The 25159-nt window shown below is 40.2% G+C and overlaps 1 protein-coding gene across 3 annotated transcripts in view; it reads right to left on the bottom strand.

Moving 5' to 3' along the window:
* THSD4 (thrombospondin type 1 domain containing 4) overlaps positions 1–1785 on the bottom strand; it is a 241699-nt gene extending 239914 nt beyond the window's left edge. Inside the window, exon 1 of one of the 3 annotated variants that reach the window (XM_077785884.2) lies at positions 1767–1785. The gene's annotated coding sequence lies outside the window, so the exon portion shown is untranslated. Of the gene's footprint in view, positions 1–807; positions 937–1036; positions 1201–1766 lie in introns of those variants that run through there. The other 2 variants (XM_085588694.1, XM_085588695.1) reach the window with 2 other exon arrangements.
* Between the last annotated feature and the right edge of the window lie 23374 nt (positions 1786–25159).

The following is a 25159-nucleotide window of genomic DNA, read 5'->3' as shown; positions in this document are numbered from 1 at the left end:
ATGAGAAATTAAACTAACAAGAGATACAGAAGAAAGGTGACTAAAAAGCTAAGAATTCTTTAACCTAAAACAAGGAACGGCTGAGGTGGACAAATAATGAAAGTACACAGCTCTGAAACAGCACAGAGATAGTGAGCAAAAATCAAGCATAATTCATCTTATAAAGTCTATACAGAATCAGGCACAAAAATTAAAAGAGGCAAAAGGAAGTAGTTTTTCCACAGAACATAGTAACCTGTAGGATTCACTGCTGCCAGCCTCTCTAAACTGTTCATGTATCTAGCATCTGGAAAAAAATAATTTCGATTAATTAATGTCAAGTGTGTCAAGAGCTGTGAAACACACACGTGTGGACACACTGACAGTTGCAAAAATGTAAAGCCACAGCTGGAGAAGAAAAGGCATTTCAAGATTCTCCTCAGTTACAGCACATACCCTCTAGCCTGACAACTTTGCACAAACAGCTCAAGTGTTGGGAGAATTAAAGGAGAGATAGTAACAAAGCCTGAGGCAGGAGAGTGAAGAGAAACACCGAACGCCAACACTGTTCATGCTTTGCGTACTGTGCTTAGTTAGACCAAAAGATCTGGCCCCAAGCAAGAACAATTGCAACACGCGTTCTTCGTGCGGCGAGTTATCCAGTTCTATCCCTCTCCCGTACAAACTGCTGGATTCGGCTCAGGCTACGTGCAGCTACGGCTGCTGGTGGGACACCCAGGCAAAACGAAGCAGCTCCTTACGCTGCCCCTGGATGCAGCTCCTGGAAACCGAGCGTGCGAGGAGAGCAGTTTTGAAATGGCTACTTACGCGGCCAAAACACGCGGCGCAAAAGTCCCGCGGAGCGGAGCCGAAGGCGCTCCCGCAGCCGGGCACAGCGAGAGCCCGCGGGCCGCGGCTCCGAGCGCACACCGGCGCGGAGCAGCCCCGCGGCCTCGGGCTCCGCCGGCTCCGAGCACCGCCGCCCCGCACTGCCCGCGCCCCGGCACGGCGCCCACCGCCCCACCTGGCGCGCCCGCCCTCCCGGGCCTTGCCTCACCGCTCCGCGCCGGCGTCCCGTCCGGGCGCCCCGCGACGAGGCGCTCTCGGGGGCGAGAGGGCTGAGAGCCGCGCGGCCCCCGGCGCATGGGAGGCGGTGCGCCCTCGGCCGGGAGTGCCGGAGCCCCGCAGGACCCGAGCAGGTTCCCGGCGGCTCCGGGGCTCAGCGCAGCCTCTCCCCTCGCTCCCGCCCGCCGCCCGCGCAGGAGCCGCGCGCCGGCTGCTGCCCCCTGCCGGCCGCCCCGCGCAGCCCGCGCTTCCCTCCCGCGGCGGGCCGGAGCCCCGGCCGCGATGCCCGGCGGGGAACCTGCGAGGCGGAGCGCAGGACGCCGCGCGGGGCACCGCGCCGCCAGCGCCGCCGCTGCACGGACGCGCGGGGGATGCGAGGGTCCCACCGGCGCGGCTCGCGGCTGCCCCGCGGGTCTCCCGCTGACCGGGAGCGCAGGTGCCCACCCGCGTCCGGCCCCGCGCCGCGGGAGCGGCGTTCGGAGGCTGCCAGGGAGCGCAGCGCTGCTCCGGGCTGGCCGCGCACCCTCCTCGGCAGGAGCGGCCGGGCAGGTGCCGCTGCCGCGGCTCCGCGGCCAGAGCCGGGTGATGGGCGCATTGTACCGGAGCCGATCTCAGTTCTTCCAGCCCTCCGCTCTTCGAGACGAGGGCACTAAGGCACCCCGAACTGCTGCCCTCGGACACTACAAGAAAATGCGAGAGACAATTGTCATCTGCCTACTCACTGGCTGGGTGAAAGACCATCTGCTTCCAGGAAAAATACTGACAACTAGAAAGTCATTCGTGTTCCTGACAGTGTTTGCTTAAAAGTCTGAGGTCTGAAACCGAGCCAGTAACAGTGATATACTGGCACTGTGAAAACCACACCACCGATAAGCAGCTATGAGGAGGATCTTCTCTTGGTAACTTCTGAGTTAGTGTCTGAGGAAAAAGCCTGGAAATGCGTTTCTGTTCCTGCTTTATATTAACTATCCTGGTCCTAAGTCCCTAAGGGTATTTTCACTGAAAAGAGCAATAAAGTGTCCACCATGAGCTCTAAACCTCAGAACCAGATAGTCACTGGCAACAGTTCATTGCAACATTTAGTTTTATCCTTTATAAAACCCACACAACTATTATTATTATGCTGGAACTAGCCCAGCCAGGTGAATGCATTTACTTTAAAGCACAGCAAAACAGGTGTTTTTTTTCTTGCCAGCATTTTGGGCTTCATTACACTTGAACCCAGACAAAAAGAGTAAAAGATGATGTGTTGACTGTGCTATTCATTGCACAAAAACAACCTTCTCCATTCCCAAGTTCATGTATAGGCTCTAGATAAGGCTCTAAGCAAAAGATCTGCTGCAGAAAACCTACTTTCTCCTGTGTTTTCACCAGGCAATTGCCACAGCACAGCACTCCCAATCAGTTTCAGATGCCTTGTAAACACCATGGCAGATCCTGGTTGCAAAAAGACAGCTGTACACAGCTGTACGGCAACGATTTCTCAAATGCCAAGAAAATCTGCATTAGAACACTAAGAGAAGAGTACCTATGCTACCTCCAAGAGGTCTCATTTGTAGGAAGAAAACTGGTTTGGAAACAACATATTTAATCTAGATAGAATTCTGCCAGTACCTCCTGAGTTATAAGGTGGTTTGTTACCAGGTAGAATTTCACCTGAGCTTCAGAACCTAGATTGAAGCTGTTTGGCAGTGGTAGACAATCACTCATGAAGCAAATACTGTGCTGCTCTGACTATGATCTAATGAAGTACATAAATAAGTGACTAATTGCTAAGCCAGGTAGCATGTGAGCAAGACTAGCTCTGGCACGTTACAGTATTTTAATTCTAATCTCTGCTCAGAGTACACATTCTACTTCACCTACTCTGCCAATTGCATGACTACTGTTTGCTTCATTCAGGGAGAGACAGCCAGATGGACTAGAGACAGGAGTCCTTTTCAAGAGCAAAGACCTAAGTACTAAGGTATTAATTAATTAATTATTATACTTACTTTACATGATGGGAATGCTCTGCTTGAGACACTTCCTAACTCCTGATACTGGAGAAAGATTACTTAACCTGTGCCAGTCTGAAAATTAGCTACCAATTTTTATCAGCCCTCGGGGAGGAAAACTTGTTCTAAATTAAGGGCAGCTGAACAGCATTAGCCTCCACTCTGGAGCTGCCAAAGGGCACAGCCAGCAACAGAAGGATATATTAAAGCAGACTTTGTGGAGGCCTTTTGAAAAGCCAAAGAACCTACACCTGTCACTGTTTTCTGTCCCTGTCTCTTTTGCTGCCTTTGCTTTAATTTCCCTAAATTCTCCCTTGCTTGCTCCCTCTCAAGAGTTAATGCAGAGCCCTGTCTGTCATCCCTGCATCTCCTCCTCCCCTTGCTGCTGCTGAACTGCTCAGAACAGCATGCATCATGTTTTCCCAGCAGTGCAGGAGGAAGTTGTCCTGCTGCTGAGGAGGCAAGGAGCAATCCTTCCCACACCTTTTCTGTGCAGCAGAGCAGCTGACACTCAATTTGTTCTGAAGAACTGCAGAGTTATGAGTCCCCTCAGTGCACTGCAATGTTATCTGAAGTCTTTCATGGTCTCACTTAACAAACACGGGTATCTGATGAAAACCACCCAATATACTCAGGCTATTGGCTGCCTTTTTCTAAGAAATGGAAATCAAAGGAAATGTGAAATGGCATCATTCTTTTCATTAGAGAGCAAAATATAAATGCTAGAAAGAAAGCAGCATTCACTGGGAGATTAAATATAATTGCAGTAACTCACAAAGGAAATGCTTGTTTAAAGCTTTAATTTGCTAGCAAAAGATGCTGCAGGAAAATAATGCTTTTGAGGGAGGTATGAATTCATCAAGCCATGAAAAATCTGAGTGTAAGACAGGAATCATAGAATTATTAAGGCTGGAAAATACCTCTAAGATCATCGACTCCCAGCTGTAAACCCACCACTGCCAATCCCACCACCGAGCCATTCATCAGAGTGCCACATCTACACATAACCACGTGAGTTGACCCACTTGATCATCTCTTCAGCATGTGGTGATTCAGTCACACTTCATCTCCTCGAGTGAGGGCAGGGATAGCTACCAGCACCACTCACCCAGCAAGTTGCAAAGATTCCCCTTTGAGATGCAAAGGGGGTGTTTTTACTTCCAAAGCTGAAGTACTTCCCTGCCCAGGAGCCAGTTCTTTGGCCAGCTGCCTGACTGAAAGAGGAGGAATCTATTTCAATTAGTTTCATTAAAATTCTTTGTATTACAGCAGCTTGGGAACAAGACATTAGTGGTACTTCAAAAATTCAGACAACGGTACAGCATAAAATGATAAGACTGGCAACAGACAAGAGGGTAGAAGAGCGCCTTAGGACTAAACTGCTGCTTGCTGGTCACAAAGAATCATTTCACACTAACAGTCAGAATGCAAGTGTGTGAAAATCCCCATTGGGATAAGGAAAGAGAGAATCTGAGAAAGAAGATTAGATTGTGGTAGAGTAGGAAGCTAGTGTTTCCCTCCTTTGAATTGTTTCAGCCACTTATTATTTGTTTCAATACTTCTCTGTGAGCCACTAATTGTCGCAGTGGGATCTTTCTGCTTCATTTCCTTCTCTTTGTGAGAGCAGGCGTCAACACTGCAAAGAGTTAGAAATCTGCAGCCTAGTATACAGAAGTATACAGAAGACAGTGTCCAATTTGCAACATGTCCAGCATAGGTCAGTGGCATGGTTAAGCCTTGGAAAGTGCCTTTTATACAAGCATTAAAAATCTTTGGGAAAAAATATCACTATTGCAAAACTCAGAAACAGAAAAAAAAGAAATACAGTAGATTTACAGGTTTTCTCATCATCCCTTGATCTGTTACTCTTGAAGCAGGAGGACTTAGTAGAAAGAGTACATTTCACCAAATTAATAGTAGCTAACTCAGTTGCAGCCTATGTATCTTGAGCAGTAGCAATATTTTGTAGTTTAAACTCAAACTGTGTTCAGAAAAACCTGGTTTCTGTCCTCATGTCCTCCATGAATTTCTCCAGTGCTAGATCAAGAGTTCCTATCAGATCCTTGCCTGAGAACAGTAGAGATGTATAGAAGTTCTTGAATTAATAAATCATATTACAGAAATGGGAGAACATCCCTGTTTTAAACTTGTACTTTGCACATGAGGGCAAGTTCCAGGAATAGCAATTCCCTGGGACCTGCAGCTGCTCTGGTCTCTGGTACCACTGCCTCCTTCTTATGGAAAACCTCTCAACAGCACAGCAGGACAGGTTGACTTTCTAGCCAAACAAAAGCAGGACTTGCCCCTCCCTCCTCCATACCAAGTATTTCTCTTTGATCACACTGAAGGGCTCCTCCCTGTTCCAAATAAGCACCAGCCAGGCCATGTACAACTACACAGACCACATCCTCTGCTCAGCAGTTGTCTTGATGTGGACATTCTCTACTTTCTTCTATGGCCTTTTACTAATCACAATCTTTAGTCCTTTAGAGCTAGTATTATGAAACATATGTCAAATAACCTGCCTACACATGTTTTCTGCTTAAGCCTTCCTTTCAAAACACATTCACAGGAGAAAATATGCGTGAAAGAGAAGCAGATTACACAGATTTAGGTGAAGCAAAAATAGACATTTAGGAAAACCAGAGGGTCATTCAACTGTGTGACCTTTTTAGCTTGTGTTTCTTATCTTTACTATCTAATAGCAAGACTGGAGACCTACAGCACACATATCATGTGCTGTTTTACATTTATTTTCCTTTGGTGTTTCTCAGCTGTATAATTTAAACCTTCTTTCTTTTACTATATCTGTAACGACAACACATTCTAATATTTACAAATGGAGAGTGACTTGGCACAATACTGGGTGAAGTCTGTCTGCCATCAGAGATGCAAATGGACCTGCTCACTGCAAGAGCTGCGAGATCTGAACTATTTGTTTAAAACCTAATTTTCTCTCGAAATAGCCAGGCACGGCTGTAGGTCTGTTGAAAACTGTTAAACAATTGGATATGTAGACCAAAACATTGGTTAGAACCCTTTTAGGGAACAGCTAGATATACCATGACAAGTGGAAGGAAAAGGTGTCCAAGGTGTTCAGAAACAAGCAGCCAGAAAGCAAGTCACTGTGCTAGGCAGCAAGTCTTAATCCTACCATGGAAAAGAGGTAACCTAACTCTTGGGACTTAAAAATAATCATGCATTTCAGCATTTTTCATGGGTTAGAAACACAGATGCTCAATCACCAACAAACTTTGCCTAAGATATCTTGATTTCCTTTAGATGCAAAGGGATAATTATAAAGACCTATGATTAAGCCTGAGAACATCCTACCTGATTGAGCATTCTAGCTGAAGAGCACCTGTGATTCAAAGAATGGGGTATGCTGAAGAATAGCTACAAACACCCCATTCCCTTGAGATGCTCCTACATCAGGGATTTATTGACAGGAAAGCATTGCTACCAGTTCTTGCAGTGCAAATATATATATTGCTGCCTGCAATACATAACGCAAACACAATGCTGCCTGCTGCCATGGGCAGATGTGGCCAGAAGCTTCCAGTAAGAAGCTCTAAGCCAGGACACCCACCTCCATTCAGCAGCACAAAGACAGAACGCACATGCCAGCCCTCCTTGCTCTGCACCTCCTCTCTCATCACAAATGTGTGCATTCGTCCCCATGCTGGAGCTCTGCAAACAAGCCTTCTAAGCAGTGTGAAAATAACAGGATGATACTGAGGAAATTGTTCTTGAGCATGAGCTTTGACCCTTCTGGGCAGTGAATATGAACCACATGGGCTGGACGAGCCCGGGCACATTACATGCCTTTGTGAAGTTATTTGCTGATTCAGAGGTGTGAAACTCTAAAAAACACTGTGGAAGAAATGGCACTGCTTGTGGTACTGAAACAGCATGGATTCCTCCTGGGCTGTTACAACTTCATAAATATTGACTTTGGATAAACCTTCCAACAATATTCTGGTTGAGTTTTTTTTTTTCCTTCTTTTTCCTCCCAAGTGGGTTCCCAAAGCTAATTTACTTAAGGCAATGTACATGACACAAGAATAAGCCCTTTGAATCATGATGCAACTGCTTGGTCATGAAATGAAAAAAATCTGGATTTTGATTGATAGTTCAAATTCATGCTGTTTGTTTGATTTACTCCAAATTCTTTGTCACCTCAATGTTATTCCTGCCAACACATGTCAGAACACAACTGATTATGAGCTGAAATTCTCTTTTAAAAGGCTTTTTTAAAATTTTAGACTTAACAGTTTTCCTTCCCCTTCCACAGGAGCAATGCAATTTTAGCCATGAATTTTTTTCTTAAAGAAATCCCAGCTACAACTAAACTCACGTAATGCTTTTTTCTTTTCTCATCTGCAGCAGTATGAAAATTAAAACAGCATAATTTAGTTCTGTAAAAACATTCCTCTGCAGTACCTTAGAAGTAGGTCTAATATACTTTAGGCAAGTACTATTATTTTTCACTCTGTGGCATGATTGCAATTGCTCTAGTCCACTGCTATACCAGCTGGCAGTCAGAACTGTCACCAAATGAGCACCAGCACACATTTCTCTCAGTGTTATGTACAGGAAAGCCCTGGTCCAGTACCAAAGTATCAGGATGCCACCTGTCAGAGAAGGTAAGTACATGGAGGAAGTGATGTTTCCTTGCTTCTGAGGCAAAATCAGACATTTCTTCCACTAGAAAAGTTCTTCAGTATTAAATATTCATATGGTTAGCTGAAATCAGGCCCAAGTTTATGTCTTTTATTCTCAACAGAACAGGTTGGGAGAAGAACCAAGAAAATAATGAGAGTAGACTGTAACTACATCTGAGAAGACAGGAGCTTAAATACAATTTAATGCACTTCACCATACTCACCCTTGGCAGTGGCAGGTAGAGCTGGGTAGACTCCAGCAATATTTCCGGGAATGCAAGTCAAGTATTAATATCTAAGTTTTACTCCTTGTTTCTTGCCCCTTTACTCCAGTATGCACACTGCCCCTATGTCAGACATACACAAATAGACTGAACTCGCACATCTAGTTTAGAATAGAGGTTGTTTCCAGACAGCTTTTCTCTTTAACATTACCTTTTTTCCTGATTTACTGATTCTTGGCTGAACTTAAAATTACCTGAAAACCATTGCCCCTGAGAAAATCTTTACTCAAGTAGTTGCTGAAAGCATAACCTGAAGAACAACATCCAGAGATCCAGGCTCTGTGCTGTGGCTCTGATCAGACACTTGAAAACAAGTCATTGGCAGGAACACTCCTATCAGGTTCTTGTCATGCTGTCTGCTGGCAACTTCAGGTTAATAGTTTAACATTTGTATCAGCAACTCAATCAGGATATTAATTTGAAGCAGAAGAGAGTTGTTTACAAAAAAAAGCCTATGGATTATCTAAGTACTGAGCTATGAGGTTTGCCTTTTTGTACAGTGAACATGCCTAGATGCTTTTCCCCTGATTCATGGAAACTGTTGGATCACAGGCAACCTGTGTGCTGATCTGCAGGCAAATCTTGTGTCAAAATATTGGTCTATAATGAGAACATTTCCAATGCATGAAGAACAATGAAAAAAAACATTGTGGTGGCTCCCTCTCCTCTACCACCGGAAAATTATCAGATCTGCATCTTCTTCTGCTCTTACTAGAGGGTGTGAGGCCTCACAGAGTAAAGAATTCCATTCTGCACTGAGAAGAATAAAAGTACAACTGAACATAATGCACTAACTGAATTATTTGGTTATAAAGGAGAGAAAAAGACAGGACAGTGGAAAATGGACTTGTTGAATTTTCCTTTCTGAAAAGAAGAGTTTTTTAGGGTGAGGCACGCAGTATTTCAGGAGGAGTATGTAGAAGTTAGCTTTTTACATAAATTGTCATGGCCAAGACTATACAGCTGCTCTGTAATGCACTTTCTATACCATGAAAAGTCATCTTTACAGCCAAATGCCTATGAGCACAATGCAAGTAAGATTTCACCCTGTCTTCTGTAGAAACAAGGAGTCATGGGCAAGAAACTAAGACATAATCTACATAACTCAGGAACAATTCCCTCATCTAATAAGCCTAACCTACAGTTTACTCTTGAAAAGTTTACCAGCAGAGTACCTAGAAAAAATCCTAACAGATTTGAATATAATTTCTATGCTAGATATTCACACTGTAAATTCAGCAATATATAATCTAACAACTACAAGATGCACAATTTCTGACTGTCTAATTAATATTCAATAGTTTAATTTGGTCTGATTAACAACAACTACCGAAGACTTACTGTAAAAACACACTCTTCCTTTTATTTCTGTTTGGGCTCTTAAAAACCATTACGATGGAGTGAATTTTTTCAGTCTTTTTTTTCCCCTCTTTATTTATCCCTACTTACAGTTATAAAATAGATTGTCAGTATAGCCTTCTTCCTGCCTTCCTCCAAACTCCTGACACAAATAATAGGTATTTCATAGCAGGAAGTCTTTTCCTGGGGATGATCCAGCACTGAGCATTGCTGAGCTGCATGAGGAGTCTTGGGTGGCTCAGGCCATCCAGCCTGCCCGTGTTTCTCCCCAGGCTATGCAGAGGCAGCTCTCTCCTGGTTGCTCCCTGAGCAGGCTCAGCACAAGGATGAACTGTCAGCAGGAAGCCTGGCCCAGGCAGAGCTGGAATCCCCTCAGCCAAAGTCTTAGCCCAGTGATAATCCCTCCCTCCAAGCACTTGTGCTGCAGCTCCTCAGCTGCCTGTTCTCTACCTGCCCTCTGAAGTAGCACACTCTGGCCTCTCAAAAAAGCTGTTGATTCTAAAACTTGAATCAAATGTACATTATTTGTTACAGTGAAATAAAGGAGGGACAAAGTGGGTAGAGAGAAGAAGGAAGATACTCTATTTAATTTAGAGATTAACATGAGGATAGTATTGTAAACTAGACTTCATATGTTGCCTTTCTTTTTGCATGATGTAAGCAGAGCTCAGTTCACTTCAAGCAGATGGTCCACAGACTCCAAGCACTTAAAATAAGGGACAAGCACAGGCAAGCACAAAATGATGAAGGGGACCAGGGTGTTTGAAATATCCCAGTATAGACTTACTCTAATGCACATATTTACTGCATAGCAAGACACCCAAACTCTGCTTCACTGATCTACCTTCCCATAAAACATATTCTACATAATATCAGCATCTGTCCAGCAGGACAATTAGACATGTAATGGTGTATTATAAATGCATACACACTCAGAACCTCAGATTGGGTAGTTTATCACATTCTATAAAGAAGTAAATTGAAGTATGGTCATGGAAAGCACTTTTCTTATGTTGGAAAAGCAATCTAGAGACATTTAAAGAGTGAATGCAATGCTCCTCACTATCTAAATATCTCTAATTCCCAAATTCTTTGAAGCAGGCACTGCTAATTTTTTTTTCATGAAAAATATTCCTTTATGCCTTTCAGCTGCACAGAGAAGTGTTGAACAGATGTGTTTACAGGCACAAAAGAACAAAACCATTACTTTATAGCTTTGTAGCAATTTTTCTTTCTGCAGTGGTTTCTGGACATCCACTTTACAATTCCTGTAGCTTATTGCAGTTCTGTGGGGTTAATGAAAATCCTTGTACAAAATCAGATAAACAAGAGCAATGAGGGAGGGAAAGTGTGTATTTTATGTACTGTCTATTCATCTCTAATGAAGCCTGCCCCATGTGTACAATCAAACATCTGGGGAAAGCCTGCACTTCAACCAGAACAATCACTACTCACATTCCAGTTTGAGTAGCTGGTTCTTTTCTTGAATTTTGTGTGTATGCACACACATGGTTTCAGCACACATTTCACAAATGAAAGAAATTTTTTTTTCTTTCATGAAGAATTTCAAGAATGGCTTTTTATTAATGTAAAAGCCCAAAACATCTTCAGGCCTTAAACTGTAAACAGATAACATCTTAAAACTTCTACTCTGAGATTTCATGGGAATGAAGAAGTAGTAGCCTTTTAAAGTCATATGTAACAGTCACATATTGATGTGAGAGCAATCAATATAATCAAATAAATCAATCTAGATAACATTTACCCTCTGTGTATGTATAGAATCTTTCAATACATGACATGATCTAAGCTGGAATGAAATCAGTGATGAAACATCATGTGGATTTCAGGCAGCTGGGTCAGACCCTTACACTGCAAGCAAGAAACAGCTTATATTCAACTCCTGAGTAGTCCTTTCATGCAGAAAGATGGGCTTGTGATTATATAAAAGCTCCTATTCCCCAGGACTCAAAAGAGCACGGTTTGTTTCCTAGTTCTGGTATCTCCACCTGTCAAGTCATTCATTTTGGTAACTAAGCATTTCTCCTCCTGATAGAATCTGGAATTTTACTCTTCTCAGATAAGCTCTGAATAAAATTTCTTTAGTCACACCAACAGCTTTGCCTCGGAACCTGGAGAGCTGAGAGATAACATTTTATGCCAATGTCACCACTGAGTTAAGAGAATCATACCAACAGGGAAGGCACATGTACTTTTGTCTGAAGAAAAAGAATCTGCCCAGTTTTCCATACACCTTTAAGAGACCAATGCAAAGAGCTGTAATGAATGCTGCCTGTTCTGCTCTTTCTGTCAAGTCTGAGCTGCATCCATGGGTGGCAAGAGTTCTGCATCCATGGAACATCACTGAACTGTGGTTAACACAAAACAGAGTAAAAATTCTTTATTGAAATAGCATTGGTGGGCACATCAGCTATGCAGGTTAAAAGGCAGGTAATGTGTAAAGGAACAGAAAAAACTACGGTCACATAAAAGTAGCACTTTGCACAAGATATTATTAGATACTTTTACCTGCAATCAAAGTAGATTTTTAATGTCATGCAAATTTTGAAGACTTCTTTTGATAAATCATTCTGTGATAAGATGCTGCAATTCCCCTGATGCAGCAGGATACTACCATATTCTAAAATGACACAACAGCCAGTAGGAGTTGCCTCTGCTTAATGCCTGTGCTAACAATCTCTGTTTCTACAAAGTAAGAGTTCTCCAGTCCAGTATCTCAGATAATACACAGTGGTTTTGGTGTTTACGTAACTACCAAGCAGGTTGAAGCAAAACAGACCTTTTCCTATGGGCTATCAGAATTATTACAGGTCACTTGGTCATTAGTTTCCATATTTTTATGTTGTTTACTTCCAGTATTTCTTTAGCAATCACTGCATCTTTTGGAGTGATTGCTAAAAAAAAAAGTATTTTTGCAGCATTTTGCTGTCTCTGTATTTCTCAGATCCAGACACAACCAGCTCCCTAAATTCCATCTTGCAACACTAAAGCACTTGGACATCTTGCCTACCTTATGTCATGTTTGCCCTGGATTCAATACACATATATACATATTTTAAAAAACCCATTATCATTCAGATTATCTTTCTTCAATGGCCTTCCTCTTGAAAGTTTAGTTTAATTTTCTCTTGGAATTAGGGAGGTAAATTCAACTCTGAGGAAACTAGAAAGAAACCACCTCTCTCTATGTTATACAGACCCTGTCTGTACAGTCAGAATCTAAGCACAGTTTGTCAGCACAAGTACTGAGAGCCAGATCAGAACCTCCATTTGAAGGTGTAGACTAGATGAAAGAAATAGAAAACGCATTACAATGTCCAGAAACCTGTCAGAGGCTGAGAGAGCTTTTAAATCTTAACTAGCACAATGCTCTGCTTCCCATGCTCCCAGGGCACTGTGTGTTTGGGGATTTCAGGTTGCTGGATGCTGTTGGCTGGAGAGGGAGTGAAGCCAGAGCAGCCTGGCCCTGCACAGCTGAGGGCTCTGACACATCCTGGAGATGAGCTGCAGAAGGAACTCTGAGTCAACTACAACTGTTGTTTTTCTACCTGCACAAAGTCACGGCTCCCCAGTATGTGCAATGAAGAATATGAAGCTGTTCAGCCAGGGCATTTGGGTTTGGATGAGACAATCCTCTGCATATTTGGCAATCTAGAGAATTTCCTGACAGATTATGAAATAACTAGTTGGCCAGAGATCCACTTCTGGGCTCATTCAGTAAGAAGACAAATTTTTTTTCCCTTAGAATCTCTGACTGGAGCTGGACAGAAAAGCTGGGGGTTTTAATCCCTAGGGAAAAGCTGATAGGCTTGAGATAATTGATTTTCCAAAGAAGTTAAAGTTATGGTGAAAAATTATAAGTTTCCTGTTTGGTTTTTTTTTTTTTTTTCCTATACTTTCCTGATTTTCTCACTTTTGTCCCACTGATTCTTTTAGAAATAAAGGATTTAGGGGAGAAAGTAGTTTGGGGAAGGAAGAGAGAATGAAAGTGATCCTCTCCTTCACTAGTTTTCATACATTCAATACAATCTGTTTAATAGAATATAGTGATTATTAGGAAAATATGTAAGTGCAAAGCCAGACTTTTTCTAATTGCTAAGATAAGCCAAATGTAACCCAGAGGAGTATCAAGATTCAAACTGTAAAGTACAATTCATCAAAGTAATGAAATGCAAATAATCAGAGTTTTTAGAATTCCAAGATTACTGTTGGCACAAGGTAAAGCCAAGCAGGCAGAAGAAAACTTATCATAAACTTTTGATAACCCAAAAAATAATGAGGCCTTTTGAACTTTGCTGACATCAGATAGAAATACCTGGGGAAAAAAAGAAAAAGAAAGAAAAAACAAACCTAAACAAAACTTAAATACACATGATTTAGAAACATTTCTGCATGATAGTCACAGTAGAGTGATGTACACCATATGAAGGAGTTTAGTGCTCTCATCTTCCAAGAAACCTGCAGCCTCCTCACTTCTTTCACTGTGAAGATACAGGATAACCCAGTAAAGATCATCTGTGGAGCCTTGTACAAGGCAGAACAAGATGAAGGGTCATGTGCAGAAATCTTCCTGAGATATTGCTTAGCTGAACTAAAAAAGAAATACAACATGGAATTCAACCTGCTCTAACAGACCCTGCAGCAGCATAGATGAAATCTGTATAACCTAGAATAGCTTACAAAATACACACTCCTGACAAATTCACTGGCCTGAAATTTATCAGACAAGATTTGGAATATGTATAACTTAGAAGCTATGTCATTTCCCAAGGACAGCTTTTCACCCAAGGTCTGATACTGTCTAAAAGCTTCTGATAGCTCAGCTTGAACAGCCACTACTCTGCTTGAAATATTAAAAAAAAAAAAAAAATAGAAGGTCCTAGTTGAAAGTTTTCCAGGGTACCAGCATCATCTGCCAGCTCTTGTTTATTCCCCATTATTTACTCCTGTGATGCTTTTTCCTTTTTCACAACCTACTCACTCACATAAGGGCAAATGCTCAAAGAAACATAAAATAGACACATATATATACACAGACACAGAGCCTATTCCTAATCTGGATGTTGCTGCAACTCTTGTTATGAAAAAAGGAGCCCAGACATATTTTAATCATGAAAAGCTGATTAGATAAATTTGGCCTGATTTGTTGTTTATATGAGAAATTGTTCTAACGGTTTCACCTACTATGGCACATGGCCAGTACTGGCCCAGAGTGGATGTGAGTATCACCTCTGGTTTGCTCACACTCCCCCCTCAGTATTTATCCCAACAGTCATTCCTTCACTGTCCCTGTTCTTCCAGGACTGTGGAACTCACTGTACAGGGTCATAAACATGTAAACGTTTGAAGCTTTAACTTTTTTTATTTTACAGTGTTGTTGTTGATCTTTGTTTTGTTGTCAATCCATACATTTCAGCAGGTTTTTTTCTAACTCTCACACATGGCTTGATGTCAGTGCATTGCTTTAGGAGTCAATAACTGCTCGTTTACCCCTAAGGAAGGGTCACAGAAATGTTCAGCAATCAAGGGGGAAATAGCATCACTTATCCCCTTCTCACAATTGTCAGGCCAGAAATGTAGAGCTTGTTGTCAGGTCACACTGTTCTAATAAGATTTTCAAACCCAAACCTCTGCTCAGCACTGGCCAATTAAGCATCTGACCCATTTCTCCTGTACTCTGACTTGTTATAAAAGTTATGATGTGTGAAGATAAAGCTGATCAAAAATTAGCATGGACTTTATGTTCAAGCTGGAAGTACTTTCTCAAGCCCTGTATTAAAAAAAATAGCTAAATATCAGTTGAAGATTATTATATAAAAAAGTACATTCTGAAATATGGCTTGAAAAATTTGATACATATTTTGCAATATCCCTAAAGAAAAATACACTATAGGAGTTGAAGTTATCAAATCAGCCCCTCAGTATCTTTGTAAATTGTGCAACATTATACCCTACTCAGACATATAATAAAAGCCACTGGCAGAAAACACTGATGGAGATGGGTCATCCTCTGCCCACCTGAATTGTTCCTATACTACATATTGGTAGTACATTTTAGCTTTTAAGTCTCAAGGAAGAGGAGCAGCAATAAAACTTTTGCCAGTAAAACTACCCTAAATTTTAGGCTGACAAACTCTTTTCCTTGTCTTAAACTAATATTAAATTCACTTCCAAAATATCCCATTTCCTGGAACTGGCCAAGATATCATTAATCTGAGGAGAGAATTTTGTCACAGCTGGACTTAGTAAGCATCAACTATGGACAGCAAAAAGAAGTAATTCCTAAAAGCCCATCTGCAGACATTCTGGCACCTAAATACAGACTAAACTATTTCTATACTGTCCTTTCAATCTCACTATTTCTTATATTTCATCAGAATAGCTATCATTTTCCTAATCTCTTGATTTGTAGGACTACTTGTGTCTCTAATATCTTTGTTTGTGTCTATGTTATTAAGTTGCCCAATAATTGTACTTCAAAGAATAACCAAACCCACAGAGGATTTGAAACCTGTAATCACAGAACCATAGAAAATGCTTATGCCAGGGACTCTAGGGACTTATCTTCTGTCCCACAGCAGGATCACATCTACCTGGTAGTTGCCTGTTAGAGTTGTACTTGAAAGCCCAAGTGACAGAGATATTACACACTTCCAAAGAAATAGTACATTATCCCTAACTAAGCATTAAGCAAAACTAAGTAGAATCTACCTTAATGACACTCAAACTCTATATTTCTTTTCATATCAAAACCTGAAATGACACACATTATTCTTCCTATGTTGCAGTAGTTTTCTAGCTATTAAGGAAGGAAATTTTGTTCCCCCAGTCAGAGAATTTAAATTTTAAAAGAGCACTGTCACTACTGGAAGATGAAAGGAACATATTTAGACCTTCTGAGAGCTCCAAAACACTGGTTTCTTTCCTAGTGTATTCAACACAGCTGTTTCTAAAGCAAGCATTGTGTAGTGACCAAGTACAAATGACATAATTCATCTTGACCATGCCAGAATTTCAGAAGTGAATCACTGGCCCTTTTCCTTCTGTTCTATTTAGAAATTAGTATCTTCTAGTTTGTTCTTAATTGGGGTTACTTGTGTACTGGTCCTTTGGCACAAGTCAGAAAAGCATATTGTATGACAGCACTGCAGGGTTCGGAGGAGCAGCTGGAACACCTATGAGCTGCAATTACAACTTCTTTCATTTAACTCCTACCCTTTTTTCATTCTGGTCAATACAAGGATCAGAAAGAGAAATTAGGGATATCAGAGAATTTTGTGCTGGCCATCAGAGCACAAAATAGAAGTGTCTGGGGAAAGCATAAGTACAACAATGTATTTGTACACCCTGCAGTTGCAATTACATGTACATGAGTGAACCCCTCTAATTTTCCTATGTTATGATTTATGATACATGTCATTCTCAGAATGTTAATGATTTCAAGCCTTTCAAGAACCTAAACAACAAAGAATCATGACCCTGACTGTTTCTAATTCAACCCAACAGATGACAACTTCCTGACAATTAAATGCTCTCTCTGTAGCTATGAATACATACAGCAAACAAGGAGAAAAACTGTTCTCAAACCCTGTCCAGTGTTGAAACAAGCCAATGTCATAGACAATATTCTGTAAGACCCAAAAACCAAATCACTGCCTTCCATCCCACTCTGGCAAGAATAAACATGTAGTGTTCTCACAGAAACAATACAAGAATTAAAACCCAGCTGCATCTCAAGAAATTGCAACAAAGCACCCACATTGATCAGTAAAGATAGCAATAGCACCAGGGAATCAAATTCACTTGCCCTGAAGTTAGTGGCAATTACTTAACTGCAGAGCTAGGTTGCAATCCTTATTTATAATCTTCTAAAAACTGAGCATCTATAACTTGCTGCCCTAAAATACTGTGAAGCTTTAATGTGTTAGTAAGTTGAATAGTGGCCCAGAGTTTGAAAGAATAATTGCTTTGTGGAATCTAAAGGAATACTGTTTAAAGGAAGATACCTGATATTTAAAGTCAAACATTTTGATATTATGGTCTTTCAGTAAGAACTGGGAGTAGCAGAATGGGCTAGGAAACTTCCCTAAATAAATGCTTGATATGTGCACTAAAGTTAGGAAAGTTTGACCAGGAGTACTATTTGTATATAGCATTAATACAAATACCAGCATGTTGCACTTCAGGTGGGATTTTGCAATACAGGAATTGCTATTTTAAATCAGGCTATTAGTCCAGCCAGATCTGCTATTATTTTTCCTCCTACTGTGACTAATGCTTTGGAGAGGAGCACAAGAATCCAGCAGTTCTTTTGGCCTCACTGACATCTGACAGTGACAAGTTTTACTATGCATTGTTTTATTGCTCTGGCACCAAAAAAAAAAAAAAAGAAAAAAAAGAAAAAATAATAAAAAAAAAAGCCATTCTAAAAGCAATGCTTTCCAATCTACAGGAATGCTCTTGCTTGTGTATTGTAGAAAAGGTGAGAAGAAACACAGGTGGGCTATTTCAGAGCACACCAGTACAAATACACCAGTCAGGCCTTTTCTCCTCAACTGTCACAGTCCTACTTCCCTCTTCCGCATGTCTTTCTGGGACTTGAGGTCATTTTGGTCCCTTTTCATTTCCTCATACTGCATGGATGTGGCTGCAGCCAATTTAAAATATTACAAACTCAGTATTACTTTCTGGCCCTTTCTTTAAACTCCTACACAGGTAGTTTGTTTCTCTGATTTGCTGCTTAATATTGAACAAATAATCTCATTATTTTCATTGAGTCAATGATACTTCATCTTCTTCCCATTTTACAGCCAATTTACACAATTAGCTAAAATTATTCCTTCCACTGATGTTATTGAGCATTTGACAGTTGTTCCATGTGTTATCATGTCTGTGACTTCATTTTGTATCTGCAGTTTTCTCTAGTGCTGTGCATTTCACAAAGCATTTTGAAACTTCTACGCCAGCCCTCTGCCCCATTCAACTTTCTTCCTTGAGTTTCTTCAAAATGTCAAGTTTACCACAGCCATCTACACTAATCCTGAGATAGTCCTTTAAACACCAGTTTCAATTCACAGCCAGCTGTCTGCATCCTTTTCTCTAGAGAATCTTCATTCTGTTTCTCATACTATGCAGCATTTATGGAAAATACAATATGCTGTGCAATGGCTTGCATTCAAATGGTCAAAATATAGCACTATTCCCCACAACTTGAAAACTCAGAGGAAGCTGGAATGTGACCATTTTAACAGCTCAGAAAACTACACATAGTGATCTCTTACTCACAGCCCTTCAGAATGTGTGAAGGTGTCTGCAGACCCCCAGAAAGCTCTGTGAGGGCAATCACTCCCTCTTGGCATCTGCTTCACTGCTTTGTTATTAAGCAACTGGACTCTGCATCAACACTTCTCCTGCTTTGCTCCTCTAACTTCAGATTTTCCTTCTCTTTATCCTTGTTTACATCAGAGAAATTACTTATTGCTGGTTCAGATGGATGCGACTGCAAGCTAAGTGCAGACTGTGCCAGATGAATGCCAGTTCCCAAAATGGTTCTGAACATTTTGTCCTTGTATATGCTGGCAGCAAACCCACATTCATTTGGGATTCTGCTGCAATACTGCTGACATTTAATATCAGCAAGAGATAATTTTCCTAGTATAAACATTTTTTTTTTTTCTTGCCAGTATTTAACTTGTGTCATTCATAATACTAGCAAAAGCCACATTGCCACAGAACCCATGGGAATGTTTTTGACCTGAACTCATTTTGCCTCTCACTCTTGAAAGGCTTGAAAAGAAGTCAATGAAATAGAAGGCCAAATTTCTCAATGGTTTAAATCTGTGCATTTCTGTTGATGATGTTGATAAGGCCATATGTGAGCATGGAACATACTTTAAATTCACATTTCTCCTTTTCTTTTATTAATGCAATATGCTATGGTCATCTTAATTCTAAAATCATATAAAAGTTCCTTTGGATTAGAAGTCAAAGCCCTATGAGTGTGCAAAACCTCTGAAAATGCACTTGGGTGTAAAAGCCAATCCATGTTCACATTTTCAATCACAGAAATTTTCCAACAAAACCCCTACACTTTTAAGACTTGTGTTGTAATTCTCTCAGCAAAACTGAAATCACCACTGCAGAAAATGATTCTACAACTACAGCAATTATTAATTCATTCTCACTTGTCCTAGTAGTGCTAAAGAGGTTGGAAAACAGCTACTGAAATAAAAACCTTGCTTCTTAGGTTCACAGGACTGAAGTGGGGATAGTTTGAGCAGAATCAGGCAATTTCATGTGAAAATAAGGTTGTAATTTGCATCTGAAATGAATCTGCTGCTGTGCCCTAAAACTCCCATAGCTATGCTCCTCCTCCTCTGATATTTTAGCTCAGCAAAAACACTGATTGGCATTTATCAAGAAATCACTGCTTTGCACCAGTCTGAAACCTAAGAGCAGCCCTAAGTGATCAGTGGAAGGCCTGTATGGTGTAGCCATAAAACCTTTCAAGCTTTGAGCTTGACCTGGAAATTCTCTTATAAACCTTTCTTTCTTTCTTTAGTATATAGCATTTTATTAGGAAAAGCATGACAGATTAAAAAAAAACTAGTTAAAAAACCAAAATCAACACACAGTTAAAACACACAAAGGAGAACAAAGGAATGTTGAGTTACCCAAATTTGTCACAGCTGCTTGGCTATTTTCAACCACAAATAACAATAATAAATAATCATGGTGAAATTAATGAAACTGAGTTAAGGATGACTCATACATTTTCAAAATCTATTACTAATAGATAAGTAAGTGTTATTTCAGGGAAACACAGACAAAAAGATAATTTGTTTCAAGACAAAAGAACCTAAAAACTTAGAATTGCTTAAACACTTTAAAATTTTGAAAGTAATTTTTTGTTGAAGAAGACTAATGAGAGGAACTATAAGACAGGACAATACAACTGGAAATCTAATTCTGCTCCTATTAACAATAGAAAATAACAGATCTCTGGACTTTCCCAGTGCAACATTTATTCAAAGCCTGATTGACACTAGATCAGATTGCTCAGGGACCTGTTCCCCAGGTGACAGAAAACAACCAGTATCAACTTTTCAAGTGGGTCTTGGGAATGAGCTGAGTTCAAGGAAGTTCTTTCCAGCTTTACTATCACACATGAATGACTGCTTCTCCAGAACAGGACAACTACCATTACCTAGCTAATCTGGATCACATCCTTGGGAACTGCACCAACAATACCAAATACTGGTCTCTCTATAAAAGATCTCCAAGTATAATTCTACCTGAGGAACAGCCTGCTTTGATAAATATGAAGATTTGGTAATTATTAATAGAAGTGGCAAGTGTAGATATCAGAGTGGGTTAATGAGCCAAAATACTCAGCTCTCCTCCAGTCTTGGCCAGGTAATTAGTGTGTAATCCTAGTCAAGATATTAGAATACTTAAGAGTGATGCACTGATTTTGGAATTTAAAGTCTAAATACTGTGAAACTTCAGGTGTGGAACAACTGGCAATGTAGGAGAAGGAAGCACAACTGATATTGCCTGACAGCCAAGCCCCAAATATGTCATTAATAGAGTTTCTGGAATGCCTCATACCAGTTCCTGCAACACTCAAGAATGTTGATATGTTCATAAGGGTTTACTCCTGCCTACAGTCTCCACATGTTCACTTCACAGTTATTCCTTTAAAACTGCTGAGAGGCTATCAAGACTATCACAGATATTTTAAAAAAGTTTCACCATTATGGATTTGGTTCTTAATCTCTAGGATACTTGAAATTGAAGAAAAAGTTTCTTTACCTTCTTGTGGATCACTTTGAGGGGAATGCCAGACAGAATTAAATAATTCTTTTTGTCTCTCTCCATTTATTCTCTAAGGCTTGTCCAGTCTGATCCTGTCTAAGCAGCAATAGAAGTAGTTGCAAAAGGACTTGTTGCTGTTATGAACAACTGTCACTATGCTTGAGAATAACAATAATAACCTACTACCCAGTGCCAAGAAAAATGCTCTGTAAATCTTTAGCTGTTACCTGAACTATTGCTTGGCTCTAAGAACAATGTTTTGTTGAAAAAAAAAAAAAAAAAAAAAAGACCACTAAAATTTTAATTACACATTAGTCTCCCACATAATTTATCTTCCGTTTCCTTGATTCTTACTGAGATTGGTGCCCTGAGTCATATTTCATCCACAAGTCTAGCATTTGGAGTAAGCAAGCCCTTCCAAGGGAGAGTTCCAAAAGCTTTCTGATGTTTTGGTCCTACGTGCTGTGCTCACAGGCTGCCTTTAGTGCTGCTCCCAGTGCTCTTGGACAGTTTCCTCCTGAACAGAATCAAGATTCTCAAAGTACCTGCCATTGCCCAGGCAGCAGATAGTGAAATCACACAGACGTGCCTGATGTTGGACAAAATGTTCCAAGTGTAACAAAAAAACCCCAACCAGCATCTAGCATGCTTTTCATTCTGTTTCTTACTCTCCCCACCCTGTAAAATATCTCAAGTTTTATAAGATAGCAGAACTTATGGAAGGACATGGAAAAGACATTACTGTACAGTATTAAACAGAGCAGTGTCCATGCACACGTATTTATGCTTTTAAAGAAAAAATCTAAAAGAATGTTTTCAGAGTTAAGAGGAAAATATTGCTAACTTCTTAAAAATAGATTCCTTCATACACCACTTTTCTTCTTTCACGTTTCCTTCTTTTTTTCACTTCATTAAAAGAAACCAAGCAAATCAAACCAAACAAAAAACCCCAACCACAACCACAAAACCCTAAAGAATGCTCTCAAGAAGCAAATAGAACAAACTTTTTCTTGAAACCCTGCAAGGTAAGACGAAGTGAATCTTTGCTCTTGGTAAGTGACAGCAATCACATGAGCAATTTTTGAAAGGTGGGAAATAAATAGGTTTATCTGGTGCAAATATTATATAGCGATTTTCATGTCCTGTAAGAGAGGAAAATGCAACATAGTGTCTCTGAAACTTTCTATTGCAGATACAAAGAAAACTAACAAACAGGATTTTAAAAATCTGTGGAGCCAGCCTCAGAATTTCAGGATTTGATTTACATTTTTTTTTTCTTCACACTTCCAATATTCAATCTTCCTGTCTTTGCAAAATAAAGGTAAGTCTGATAGTTTTGGGAGAGGACTTTTATGAAGACTACAGATTCTCACACATAAATTCAGATGGGCTTTAGTGTAACTGTGATGAAACTTTACCTTTTCCTGATCTCCTGGAACTGGCACAATTTACTCATTTACTGGTTGTCCAAATGGGACAATAAATCCTTCTCATTCATGTCTTGAAGCCTCCTGAAAAGCTCTATATAAGTATTTAACAGATTTTGAAGCTTTTCAGGTAGAAGCTCTGGCATGAAAAATTTGGAAACAGTTGAAAATCAACAGTAAACTCAGAGGAACCCTGCTAAGCATCCTCAAGACAAAAGCTGTAGTCCTGCCTTTTCCATCCAGTTGCCAGGCTCAAACAACTATTGCATGAGAACTGCAGTTTTTAGGTGTATAAACATAAGGGTTTTTTCTGTTCTCATCAGTTATTTCACTGAAGATGAAGCTTCAAATCTGGTTATGGATTAAAAAAACATATTGATAAATCACATTGAGGTAAAAAGAGATAGCAAACAGAATGGTTTACAATCCAATGAAAGGACTGTAAAATTGTGGAAGTCTACAAATCAAAGTCTTCCTACCTGCTTGAAAGAAAATTGCAATGGCTTCCAAGAGACATGTCAATGTCATTTGCTTGCCTATTGTGTGGTTTAATGTCCCATTGCAAAACTAGTTTTCCTCTTTCTTTCTCTGGGTTTTCTGAGTTTGTTTCAGTCTTCTAAATGTCTGTTTAATAACCCTGTCTCGGGTTATAAACTCTAACTGCTTGGCCCCTGGTTCTAAACAAAACAAATCATTTTCTCAAGCACTGTCAGAAAATTTAAGGAAACAAACTACTCTCCAGTACCACCAAAGAAGAGAATATTCTCTCTCTTGTGGTTTCAAATCTGAAAAGGAGTAGAATAAATCTGTATCATCCATGTTTATCATGTATATCAAAAAGTGGTTCTGCTTTGCTTTTTTTTTGTTGTTTCTTTTTATTCTTGCAAAGCCTGCATGTAGGATTGTTTTTGGGTTTTAATAAAAGCCATTCTACAGTCGGAATTTCTTTGCTGAATGTCAAGCTCTGCTTTGGGTAATCAGCTTTATGGAACACATACCTGATGTCTGCATACAACATAGTAGCATCCTAACCTGCTGAATGCCCCCTTTTTTTTTTTTTTCTTTTTTTTTTAAAGGGATATCAACAGGACAGAACTTTTCCAGCATAGAAAAATTGCATACTGTAAAAAAGGGAACAATTGCAGTGAGTTATCCAGTGAGTCATTAACTTAATTAATCTAAAGAATCAACTGCAGCACAGGACCCAAGCAAGGGGAAATAGATATAATTTTTCCCTTCCTCACCTTTCACATCCACAGACTCATACCTATAGATGGTCATGTTTGATCAGGTTCAAGACAGTTTATTAAAGCAAAAAGGATTGCAAGTGATAGGCACCAGAGTGAAAAAACCCAACCCCAACAGCCAGTCCAGAATTCAGGACTCCTGGAAGAAGTGTCTCATTTCAGACTTGGAAGTGTTTTAATGCTTTTCTGTTAAATGTTAGAGTAGGAATGTGGATGAAGTGTGACAGGTTTTCTACCTACAGGAAAAAACCTACCTCAGAGATACTAAAATTCTAAAATCCCCACTCTTTGGTTCTGATCCTGATGAAGTTTAGTGTTGGACTTCTCCTTTATAGCACCAACAACCAGAAGCAATTCCCAAATGCCACTTGCTTGAGCCATCAACAATAAGATGCCTCCCACCACACATCAAGCTCTGTCGTCTCTAGTATTTTCATTCTTTCTAAGGAATTAAATACTTAATATACACAATTAGACAACTCTGTTAAATATCTAAGCTAGCATTCAGTAGAGGTAAAGGTTCACACCTCCCACAATTGTTACAAGCTCAGTGCAAACTTCTGGCTGCATCACCTACATCCAACTTCACATACTTGAGGTTTTCTTTGATACTAAAACAGCTATGGTCTAATTTTCTTTAAAGAAAGAATATCAAAGCTGAGACTGAGGGGAACATAGAAATCTCAAAGATTTATGTGGAAACCTCCTGGCCCTTTTCAATTCCAGATATAGATCAAGAAAATGAGACACAGACAGAAAGGAGCTCTCTGCAGCATTGTCTGTGCTTAGATTCTCGTGAAAGCAAGACATATTTTTAGCACTTGCACCTCCACTAATAATAAAAACAGAGCACTAGCAGTGTTGTATTTTTATCACACGGTGTCCAAAAAGGCCTGAATGTTGCTGCAGAGTCAGCCAAATTTCAGCAATGCTAAAACCAGCTGCATTCTCCAGCTGTACAGTTGTAAGGACAAACTTATGGCGTATCAAACCCAGCAGCAATATGCTTTAAGTAACAGTATGTAATCCCACATTAAGATTGCTTCATTTTGGTCATTGATTTTAGTTGCAGCACCAGTGAAAGAGTTCAAACAGACCTCAATGCCAATGAAGTAGCATTTAATTACTTATTTAGTGTAGAAACTGAAAATCTTGAGACAAATCCCTGTACCATATTGCAAGGACAGCCCCCCACTTCAGGATGAAAATAAAGTTTCCTTACCAGCTGGGTTAAACAGGACTAAAGATTTTTGTCTCTGTATCAAGATTGTTGGCCAGACCACACTGAAATGCAATATG

This window comes from Lonchura striata, chromosome 10 (genome assembly GCF_050655825.1).
Source record: "Lonchura striata isolate lonStrDom1 chromosome 10, ASM5065582v1, whole genome shotgun sequence".
NCBI classification, from domain to species: Eukaryota; Metazoa; Chordata; class Aves; order Passeriformes; family Estrildidae; genus Lonchura; species Lonchura striata.
This window is presented reverse-complemented; position numbering and strand designations above follow the sequence as displayed.